Raw genomic sequence first — 12,756 nt, forward strand, 5'->3', positions numbered from 1 at the left:
ATGAAATCATAAAAAAAGTGAGTTTTAAGGTTATGTTTTTAAAATAATGGATTTTCTATCTTTGAATAACATGTCTCAATTATTCACATTAACTATTTAAGAGGTATGCTGGTCTTAAAAACTTTATGTCATGGACGTATACCTAGATGTGTAAATGTGAATCACATGGTGTGGATGGGTGCTTGTCTAGTAACTAAAGATGTATGGCCAGCTGCCCTTTTAGGGTCCTCTTAATACTGGTGTCCTTACACTGGGTCTGTTTATTCTAGTTCAGTATTTAGTCCAGGCTTCCTTTTGTTATGAACAAATCGCAATATATATTTTTAAAAGGAAAAAAATTAAAACACATTAGGATTTTCATGATTGTAGCAAACAAAAAATGCTTTCAGTATTAAAATATCTCTTTTCCAAAGATGATTAAACTTTCAACAGTATTAGCCTACATTGTCATTTATATGACCAACTGAGTTTATAGATTAATGCAATAAACTTTCTAATAAAAAACTTTAAAGTGGTGTTTATTTCTACGTTTGATTCTATTGTTAATAAAAGAGAAGAAAAACCTTTTCCTACTGGAAAAATTAATATTTTTTCATGTGTGGCCCCATAGCACTTTATATATACATTTAAAAAATAATTATATTTTATTATATGTAATTGCTTGTGTACATGTTTTTTCTCCTGATCACTTGTTCTTTAAGGACAGAGGCAACATTTTATTCATATCCGGATCCCTGGAACCCAGGTTAGTACCTGAGAGTTGGGTCTCTGTAAAAAACTTCAGGTTATCTTATGTGGATTTGCTTTTTAAATCTCAGTAGCCTGTTAGTGCTTCATTTGATAATTAAAATTTTTTTTGAAACTCTCACTTTATAACACTGTGTTCTAGGGATCAGATATGAATAAAACATTGCTGCTTCTCTCAATAACTGTTTATTTTACTGAGGACCTGGGTGCCAAGCACAGTTGGGGATGCAGAGAAATAGAAGACATGATCTCAAGTAGCTCATTATTTCGTTAAGGAAATGAAGCATCTTATTAGCTGCATGACCTTGGTAAGTTACTTGACTTCTCAGGACCTTGGTTTCTATATTGTAATATGTTGGAAATAATAGTACTTATTTCAAGGGGTTTTGTGAGATTTCAATAAAGTTATACATACAAAACACTACTATGTATCAGTGCCCGATACATAGTAGATAGCTGGTAAATGTTAATTATCATAATTATTATGAAAAATTAGCTAATGTGAGCCAGTTTGCAATAACCAGATAAGTGATGAGGCTGGTAAATCAGAAGTGAGCATTTAATGAATATTATAAAAGCTACATGTTTATGGGACCATATCCTGATCTATTTTTGTACTGCAAAAAAATTCCGTACATATTTTATTTCTAGAGGTATAACTTAGGAAAACAATAATAACATAATTTCATCTTCCAGTAATATGCTATCTTCCTAGAATTTGAGACTGATTTTTTTTAACATCTTTATTGGAGTATAATTGCTCTACAGTGTTGTGTCAGCCTCTGCTGTATAACAAAGTGAATCAGCCATATGCATACATACATCCCCATATCCCTTCCCTCTTGAGTCTCCCTCCCACACTCCTTATCCCACCCCTCTAGGTGGTCTCAAAGCACCGAGCTGATATCCCTGTGCCATGCAGCTGCTTCCCACTAGCTGTCTATTTTAATCAACATTGTGAAAATGACTATACTACCCAAAGCAATCTACAGATTCAGTGCAATCCCTATCAAACTACCAATGGCATTTTTCACAGAACTAGAACAAACAATTTCACAATTTGTATGGAAACACAAAAGACCCTGAATAGCCAAAGCAATCTTGAGAAAGAAAAACGGAGCTGGAGGAATCAGGCTCCCAGACTTCAGACTATACTACAAAGCTACAGTAATCAAGAGAATGATTTTTAAACTTTGGATGTGGGTTTGTGGGAAAATGGTGACCTGCCCTCATATTCCCATCCTGGAGAATACAGCCATCCAAAAAAGTCAAGGGCTGACCTTGGCAACCTGAAGAGGTTCCACACACAGTGAGACATCAAGTCCTTGAAAGAAGGTGCAGGTTGAAGGCAAAATGTAAATGGGAGTAGCTGGGAGTTGATGGGGCTGCACTATGGGGAAGGGAGTGTGGGGAGAGCCAGCTGACCTGGGGGATACACAGAAAGTAAGGGAAGAATGTCTCTGCAGTTTGCATTATGCAGCAGTGAGAGAGACTAACTGTTTCCGCATGATGGCATCTCAGGAGGGATAGTTTCCATGTTGGGCTAAGGTCAGCCTATCCCATCTTGGACTTGTGAACTGGGTCTTCTGTCAGTTATATTAACAGGGATTACTAGCTGCCAATGAAGGAAAAAGCCCTACTCTGACTGTCAATACACAAGAAAGAACCAGAGAGATCCACAGATGTGTTGAAAACCAGCACACCATCAACATGAATCGGCAGAGAAAGATCGCACGCCATTTCGTGGGAACATGCAGCCCAGTCAGAAGGAAAAGGGGCTGACCTGGAAAACTATGATAAGCCTCTATTATGGAGTTGGAGCTAATGTGAAAAATGGAAGAAAACCTAGATTTAAAATGGTTTAAACTCTTAAAAGGATATAATTATAGGACCAGAGTGAGTTTCCTGGAACTGAAATGAATGATTTACCAATTTGAAAATTTAATAGAGGAATGTAAGAACAAAAAGTATGGTAACCGCTGAGGCTGAATTCATGTTTTGGAAGACAAAATGCGATCAAGAGAAAATTTCAAAAATGGTAAATATGGGTGAGGGAACCAGGAAAGACTCGTCCAAGAGACCCAATTTGAACCAGCTGCTGATCCAGAAGGAAAAAAAAAAACTTGGAAAAGTAGAAATCAAAGAAATAATAGAAGAAAAATTCCATAATCTATGCCCTTGCATACTGTGAATCTTTCAGACTCTTAGATCTTTCTTTCGAATATGAAAGGATCTACTAGGCTAATGAAAGAGAATTAATGAAAAAAATATGGAGACACAAATCCTAGTGAAATTTCTGAACTCTAAGGCTAGAAAAATAATTAGAATGGTACAAGTAGAATTAACAGAGTGTTACAAAGGAAAGATAATTCTATTGAATAATGAGAGTATAGGGTGGGAGCAGACATGGGAAGGAGGCCAAGGTGGGAAAGGGCAAAAGACTGCCTGACAAGTTCTCCTGCTGCAACAGCAGCTACCCTCTTCCTAGGACAACATGGCTACTTGACAGCAGATTGTTAAATAGCCACCATTCCATTCTGTTTGAAATCTCTGACCCAGTTAGCATAGACCAGGAAGAGACAGTGACAACAGGAAGAGGAAAGGGAGCCTATGTGACAGACTGGCACAGGATAAGCTGGAAATACCAAAGCACCAGCTAATCATCCTTTACTGAATTCCTATTAAGGAATCAGCAAAAGTGTACATGGCCATTGGCTTATGGTGGGTTGTTCTTTCTCCTATATTGATGTCCTGAACTTCTTTACTGATGATAAAGCAATAGAAAAATCCATATATGCCAACAAGTGGCCAATCTGCCATGGTATATTGATGATTGGCATATGATTGAGAAGTTTATGAGACAAGTGATCTTGCAATACCTAAGGGCAGAACTTGAAGTCCATTAATTTCTTATAACCTCCACTAAATATTCCACAAAACAGCGAAAATACTGCTGAAATAATGCTTGAGCCTTTCCATTTTCTAGGCTTCTATCTAACTGTACAGGCTAGTTTTCCTTTAGCTGCATCTTGTACATTAGGACAATTAGGAGAACAGATAGGAACACTGTCCTCTCTGAAGGTCCAGCCATGATTAGGGACTTGAGACATTGCTTCCCAAGTGTTTAGAATAGAATTTTAGACACCGCACTGAAATTAAGGTAAAGAATTCAGTGATTGTGGACAATATCCAAAGTTCATTTACATAGAAGTCATTTTATATCTCATGCAGGTTTGGAGGCTCATGCTAGCATCCATGCTTGAGTTCTATCAAGTATGCCACACCATAAAGGATTACGAAGAAAGCAGAGCTAGTACGTGTCATCATGTTCCAATATTTGGAGTCATGTCTTAAGTCTGATTTTATAGTTAATGAGAAAGAGACTGTCTTTCTTATAACCTATTTCACACAGACGGCTGGAAAACCTGGCTTGACAATAATATAGTATTTTATATTACATGATAATATAGTCAGTATATCCACATGCAACTGTAGAGGAAAGCCACAAAGACTAAGTATTTTGCTTCAGATTAAATATCTACACCTTATGTATAACCAGAAAAAAGAGGCTTTCTGTTCTCTCTGTACCCCTGATGTTTTGTATGTTAACAAATTATTCAAAATTGGATGGAACTTAATAATTCAAGATAATGCTTAAGTTGTATAAATCTAGATATGCAAGAATTTTAAATTTTACATACTTATTTCTTGAGGAGAAAATACAAAAGGAACAACTGTTGTTTTTTTAAAAAAAGTAAAGGGCTTCCCTGGTGGCGCAGTGATTGAGAGTCCGCCTGCCGATGCAGGGGACACGGGTTCGTGCCCCGGTCTGGGAGGATCCCACGTGCCACGGAGTGGCTGGGCCCGTGAGCCATGGCCGCTGAGCCTGTGCGTCCGGAGCCTCTGCTTCTCGACGGGAGAGGCCACAACAGTGAGAGTCCGCGTACTGCAAAAAAAAAAAAGTAAAAATAATTTAAATATCCCTATGGTCTTGCTGACACATTCATGGGATTCTAATTCTTCTTTTTTAAAATTTGCTATCATCCCCCCAAATATTGGGGAGACTTTGTTTTAACAAATGCTTTTGGAACTAAGAAACTAGTATAGACTATTCTGCTTCAACATGTTTATAACATCTATTAGCTCTTGAGCAGGTGGTAAATAGAGGATGAGGTCAATATAAAGGGGAGGGTTGTTAGTTCACATGCAACTTTTCTTAGGCAGAGGGAGCTAGAATAATGGGAATTAAATGATAGTCTTCAACAGGAAAGGGGAAAACTCTAATCTTGGCTGCTGCTCAACCATCACTTCTTGAGAAAGACCTTTCCTGACCACCTGTGTGGGATAGACCCACCATCCTATATGCTTTCACCTGCTTGATTGTCTTCCTGAGGCTTAGTCTCTGAAGTTAAATTATTCAATCTCTTTGTTTATTCATTTCTTGTTTGTCTTTCCAACTAGAATGTAAGCTCCATGAGGGCATGATCTTTTCTGTATGGTCCACTGCCATATCACCAGAACACTCAACAGTGTCTGGTCCATGCCAAGGTTTCAATAAATATTGATTGGGGCTTCCCTGGTGGCACAGTTGTTAAGAATCTGCCTGCCAATGCATGAGACAAGGGTTTGACCTCTGGTCCGGGAAGATCCCACATGCTGTGGAGCAACTAAGCCAGTGTGCCACAACTACTGAGCCTGTGATCTAGAGCCCGTGAGCCACAACTACTGAAGCCCACACGCGTAGAGCCCGTGCTCCACAACAAGAGAAGTCACCGCAATGAGAAACCTGCGCACCTCAATGAAGAGTAGCCCCTGCTCACCGCAACTAGAGAAAGCCCATGCACAGAAACGAAGACCAAACACAGCCAAAACTAAATAAATAAAATAAATTTTTAAAATAATTAAAAAATATATATATATATAGATTGAATGAATGAATAATGGCTTGTGCTTAACTTTGGCAATGCCAGGTTTGGCTTTGTTATTCCTCAGCATTTTTCTTAGGTGACTTGGAAATGTTGCTTCTGCCATCCCATCCTACAATTGCAATAATCCATGATGAGAGCTGCAAGTTCAGGAAGCTGGTAACATAAAAGTATATAGGACATATGGTAGTTCTATTTTTAGTTTTTGAAGGAACCTCCATAGTGGTTGTATCAATTTACATTCCCACCAACAGTGCAGGAGGGTTCCCTTTTCACCACACCCTTTCCAGCATTTATTGTTTCTAGATTTTTTGATAATGGCCATTCTGACGAGTGTGAGGTGATACCTCATTGTAGTTTTGATTCTCATTTCTCTAATAATTAGTGATGTTGAGCATCTTTTCATGTGCCTCTTGGCCATCTGTATGTCTTCCTTGGTGAAATGTCTATTTAGGTCTTCTGTCCATTTTTTAATTGGATTGTTTGGTTTTTTTGATATTGAGCTCCATGAGCTGTTTGTATATTTAGTCTGTCATATGGAGTGAAGTAAGTCAGAAAGAGAAAAACAAATACCATATGCTAATGCATATATATGGAATCTTAAAAAAAAAATGGTACTGATGAACCTAGTTGCAGGGCAGGAATAAAGACGTAGACATAGAGAATGGACTTGAGGACATGTGGTGGGAGGGGGAAGCTGGGGCTAGGTGAGAGTAGTATCAGCATATATACACTACCGAATGTAAAATAGTTAGCTAGTGGGAAGCAGCAGCATAGCACAGGGAGATTGGCCCCGTGCTTTGCAATGACCTAGAGGGGTGGGGTAGGGAGGATGGGAGGGAGGCTCAAGAGGGAGGGGATATGGGAGGTATGTATGCATATGGCTGATTCACTTTCAACAGAAGCTAACACAGTACTGTGAAGCAATTATACTCCAATAAAGATCTATTTTAAAAATGTATACAGGACAGCAATAGCCTGTTTAGCAAAATTTTTTTAAAATTTTTATTTCAAAGCTCAAGTCAGGTCTTTGATATTTTACCCACAATACTGAGAGCCCCAGCTCCAGAGGTTTTAGATGTCAAGAGCATTTCCACTGATTTTTTCAGCAGGTATTGCTAGGGAGTATATTTTATTGGGAAGTGTTACACTCAGCCTTGCCCACTCCTTGCTTCCGTGAGCCCTCTATTATAGCTGAGTTGTGCCACATGCTGGTCTCCATTCTCTGCCCAGCCCCCACCCCCACCCCGCCTGACTATCTTCTTCCCTTTCCCTGCACTTCCCCGCATCTCTCCCTTTGTCCCTGTGGCTACCTGCACAACATTTGCCCCAAGGCCATGCTTTCCATAGGCTGCTCTCAGGCAATGATTAAGTGCAGGAGGGAAACCAAGGAAAGCCCTTTTCTGTGAAATGAGGGATTCCTTTGACGGTTGACTTTGGCTCAAAGACTCCCCATTGGCCTGACCTAAAGTTTCTTAAAACTGTGCTTGTACTCCAGGATCTTCCTTCTCTCTCTACTTCACAGGACCAGACTTGCAACAGCCTAAGGAGAACATATGACCGAGGTGTACCGAGGTAAAAATATGCCTTGTGAAATCTGCCCTGTGCAAATATCTGTATGGTCTGCTTTATGTAGCACTCTGTTCTGTTACTTAAATTCACAGCTCCTTCCTTTCCTTGGTCTCAGCCTGGTGACCCCAGTGGTGTGCTGGTAAATGTTTAACAATCCGCTCTCTGAAAGAATGAAAAGGAAGTGATTTGTAGCATTTTCCCATTTCTGTGGTGTAAATACTCTCCCACCATGGCTAATCTGAAAATACCAACATGACATCGCTGAATGTGGAGTTGGGAAGAGATACTCAGTAGCAGGCCATTATATAGTATTTCCCCAATAGATGCAAGTGACTTCAAGGGCGTAACTAATAGTAAAAGGTAGTAAAAGAATTAAAATGGCTGAATTTTGAGTATTTATTACTTTCAAAAATATAATGTATTGAATTGTAAGTCTATATGTTTTAATTTTAATAATGGCTATGTTTAACAACTGGCTCACAAAATTACTGAAAATTTAACAATCGTCTCTCACAAGCCCATATGAGCTGCTTCAGCACATCTCTAGGTTACCACGACCCTGATTTCTGATCATCCAAGCAAGGGGCCACAGTCTTTACCCAAAACACGGCCAATGATTCATACAGTGTAGGGGCTGGAAGGGAGCTCAGAGCACATCTTCTTCTACATTTTCACTTTACATCCAGAAAAATGAAAGTCCAGAAGATTTATACATTCAAGCAAGCACTTATTTACTGAAAATACCATGGGCTGGGTCTTCTTAAATATATTTATTTCTCTTGTGCTCATTTTACCAGAAAAAGATGATAGGAACCGGATTCCCTCATGCTTAGGAAATCACCAGTCTAATTATTTGGCCATGAAGGAGTCCCCCTCGTTAGTGGCTTTCCTGTGAAGCGCTGAATTGGCTGACTTTACTCAAGGGTCCTAGGCTCTGTGTAATATATAAACTCTTAGCACAAGGATTTATTTATGAATTGCCATTCAGAAAAAAAATGCACTTATGCAGGAAAAAATGCCCTTGATTACACCATTGTTTGTAACTATACACAGAGTTCCCTAACCCTGTAAGTGAGTAATAGAACCCACTTGAGACTTTTTCCAGGATGGATGCCCAACTAATAGAGACCTTCAAAACTACGTGACTATAAGAACTGGATTAACTGTTTTATTCATACTGCACTAATTTTTAAAAGATTCACTTTTTTGTTGAATGATCAAGAGGTTTTTTTAAAATTTCTTTTCATTAGTGGATATTCAGGAATTTATAGGTAACTTTCCTAATGTAAACACATATGTTTAAAATTAAAAGAATTCTAAACTTATAAAGATTCACTTTAGTATTTCTGCTCACTAAATAGCTGGACATTGATAAATATCAATTGCTGTCCTTTATGTTTGAATTGTGGCTACATATTTATTAAGTTAAAAAAATGTTCTGAATATTTTATTTATATTGTGGGTAAATTTTCTTTTCTGGCAGAAAACAAACTGGAGCGGAGTCACTTGAGAAAGATAATTTTAAAACACTAGAATTAAAGGCAGGATTTGTCTTACTTGCCTGAGATGTTGAAAGAGAACCTTGAGGGGCTAAGCTGAAATGTTGATCTCCAGAATGTATTATTTTAAAAGGAGAAAAGGAGGGGGAAAAGCTAGGAAAACAGATACAGAGGCTGAAAATATTGTTATTTTCCCTCACAGAGGAAAGTATAAGGTGATTGCCAATGGATACCCTTAAACCTAGAATGGGGAACCATGGGGCCATATTAATCACTAGAAAATGCCTTTTGGTTATAAAAAGAGTACTATTTCCCTTACTAGGGTAATTGATTCTTCTAGGAGCTCAGCACCTGGTATAAATAAAATAGGCTTCCATTAAATAATATTGATTGAACAAACAAGTGTAAGAACATTATGTGCTTCATTAATGCTTTAGGCACTTTTAAAGCAAAAGTCAGTATTAAAATCATGAATAGTAAAAAGCCACAGTGCCATTAAACAAACGTTTAAAGACTAAGCATGGCATATTAAAACAGTGTCATGTAACTCTATATATTACATAATACAAATTCCCCCTTTGGCTGTTGCTGGTTCTAAAGGCAGACTGATTTAAGCCAAGACAGCATCTCTAAGAAAAACTGTGTCACTGCCCAAGGTGATTACTTTAAGGAAAACATTTGCTTGGTGTTTACATCCTGAATTATTCATTTTTTAAAAAAAACCTGGACTCACCACTTTATAGTCAGAGCTCTTATACTGTTAGAAATTGGTTCAGAGGCTAAGGGAAAAAAAGTTCTCCCAGGAAAACCTCAGAGGAATTTTGGAAAACCAGCAACTGCTCTGAGAGGCAGGGAGTGCAGTGGCCCTTACCCAATGACAGGGCTGGCTGGTGACCTCAGCCCTTATGGGTGTGATCAGCCAGTACCAAAATCCTCTGGTCGCAGTGAATTTCTTCTTGACCTTTTTACTCACAGCTGTTCTCAGCATCTTGTTACCTAAAGCATGCAAAAGTGGAGACTGTTGCTTGTATGTAGCCATTACATTGTTGATTAGAATAGAAGGCCTACAGCATTCCGTAATAGAACTGGAAGATGTTGCTTTGATTTCTCTCTGCTAGTCTACAGAGGATCATCTTACCCTTCTTTGAACTCCCTCCCCACTTTCATCCCACTGCATGCAGACCACATCATCTCTTCCAAGTGACATTGTTTTATGTTGCAAAAAAGATTTTGCTAGTGTATTTAAGGGATTCTGACCTCAATTTTATGGTTAGTCACAGTTGGATTATTTAAGTCTCCATATTAATTTTACCTTTCTCTCTATATACCTTACTATCTTCATTGTCCATGTTTGCAGTGCTTTAGAAGTGGCTTTTATTGTGACTACTTCAAATTCTTTCTAGGACTGAGAGGAACATACTCTAAAGCAATATCATTTGAGAATGATAGAAAAATGAAGAAATATGGAGTGGCAGGATTGGTGATTTTCAGGTTTTCAGTTTTGACACCTTCTGTGATCTTGATCAGGGAAATTCATTTCACTTGACTCTAGTTTATTCGCCTGAAAAAATACTGACACTGTTCCTCACAGAATTGGCATAATGTGTAAAGTATATATTTGAAATCTCCTAATGAATGTGCCACTTACTGGAAACTAATATAAAATAACTTTAAGGGACACTGAAATATTTGTTGAAGCTCGAATTTACCGAAATTATCATTGTGGAAGGATCAAGAAGGAAGGGATATGAATGTGATTTTCTAGAATCACTAGATTCTTACAGGATGGTGTCATTGGTATAACTATGGAAAGGATAAATCAGTAGTCCCAAATCCTGATTTAACCTGTTCATCTCTAAGGTGAACCTTCTGTGTAGCTCTATTTAAATCACTTTACCTTCCACCATATGAGTGACATCTGGTGTTTCCAGCAGCTGACCACATCGGAGAAAATAAGGATGGGAAAAAAACGTCCATGAGATAAGTTGTGGAAAAGTCCTAACCTTTATGGAATAATGCTGCTGTGAAAACAGCAAATATTATTTTTAATACAGGGATAATCTCATGTTAGTAAAATATTTTTAAATAGATTAATGAACTTCATTTTTTTAGAGCAGTTTTAGGTTTACATCAAAATTGATCAGAAAGTCCAGGGTGTTCCCAAATACCCCTGCCCCTACATGTACAACCTCCCCAATACCAACATCCTGCACCAAAGTGATACATTTGTTATAATCGGTGAACCTACATGGGCACATCATTATGACCCAAAGTCCATAGTTTACATTAGAAGTCACTCTTAGTGCTGTACATTTTATGGGTTTTGACTCATGTATAATGACATGTATCTAACATTGTAGTATCGTACAGAGTAGTCTCACTGCCCTCCAAATCCTCTGTGCTCCACCTACTCATCCCTCCCCACTAACGCCTGGCAACCACTGATCCTTTTACTGCCTCCATTGTTTTGTACTTTCTAGAATGTCATATAGCTGGAGCCATACAGTGTAGTATGTAACTTTTTCAGATTGCTTCTTTCAGTTGGTAGTATGCATTTAAAAGCTTCTTCTATGTCTTTTCATGGCTTGATAACTCATTTCTTTTTAGTGCTGAGTCATATTCCACTATGTGGATGTACCACACTTTATCCATTCACCAGCTGAAGGACATCTTGGTTGCTTCCAAGTTTTGACAGTTATGAATAAAGCTGCTATAACCATCTCTGCACAGGTTTTTGTGTGGACATAAGTTTCCAATTCATTTGGATAAATGCCAAGGAGTGCAATCGCTGGATTGCATGGCAAGGATATGTTTAATATTGTAAGAAACTGCCAAACGTCTTCCGAAATGGCTGGCCATTTTGCATTGTCACCTGCAATGAATGAGAATTCCTGTAATTCTGAATCCGCACCAGCATTTGCTATGGTCAGTGTTCCAGAATTTGGCTATTCTAATAGGTGTGAAGTGGTATCTAATTGTTTTAATTTGCAATTCCCTCATCACATATGATGTTAAACATCTTTGCATATGCTTACTTGCCATCTGTATATCTTCTTTGGGGAGGTGTCAGGATCGTTGGTCCATTTTTAAAATCACTGTTCACTTTCTGATTGTTGAGTTTTAAGGATTCTTTGGTATATTTTGGATAACAGTCCTTTATGAGATGTGTCTTTCGCAAATATTTTATCACAGTTTGTGGCTTTTCTTCTCATTCTTTTAATATTGTCTTTTGCAGAGCAGAAGTTTTTAATTTTAATAAAGTCCAGCTTATCAATTATTTCTTTCATAGCTCATACCTTGATGATGTATCTAAAAACACATCATCATATCCAAGGTCATCTAGGGTTTCTCCTATGTTATATTCTAGGAAGTTTATAGTTTTGCATTTTATGTTTAGGTCTATGATCCATTCTGAATTAATTTTTGTGAAGAGTGTGGTCTTTATCTAGATTCATTTTTTTTGCTTGTGGATGTCCAGTTGTTCCAGCACCATTTGTTGAAAAAACTGTCTTTGCTCCATTGTACTGTCTTTGTTCCTTTATCAAAGATCAATTGACTATATTTATGTGGGTCACTTCTAGGCTCTCTATTCTGTTCCAGTTGATCTGTCTATTCTTTCACCAACTTTCTCCATTTCATCTGTAGGTTAGTGTCTGACATTAATTTGGGGGAAATTCTCAGTCATTATTGCTTAAACATTGTGTTTGTTCCTTTCTCTCTTTTCCTGCTGCTATTCCCACTGTGTGTATGATACAACTTTTATAGCTGTCTCACAGTTCTTAAATATTCTGTTCTGTTTTTTCTGTCTTCTTTCTCTTTGCTTTTAAGTTTTAGAAGTTTCTGTTGTCATGTCCTCAAACTCAGAGATTCTTTCCTCAGCCACGTTCAGTCTACTGTGAACCCATCAAATGCATTCTTCATTTCTGTTACAGTGTTCTTGATCTCTAGCATTTCTTTTTTATTCTTTCTTAGGATTTCCATTTTTCTGCTTATATTATCCACCTGTTCTTCCA

The sequence above is a fragment of the Lagenorhynchus albirostris genome, chromosome 3 (genome assembly GCF_949774975.1).
Source record: "Lagenorhynchus albirostris chromosome 3, mLagAlb1.1, whole genome shotgun sequence".
NCBI lineage: Eukaryota > Metazoa > Chordata > Mammalia > Artiodactyla > Delphinidae > Lagenorhynchus > Lagenorhynchus albirostris.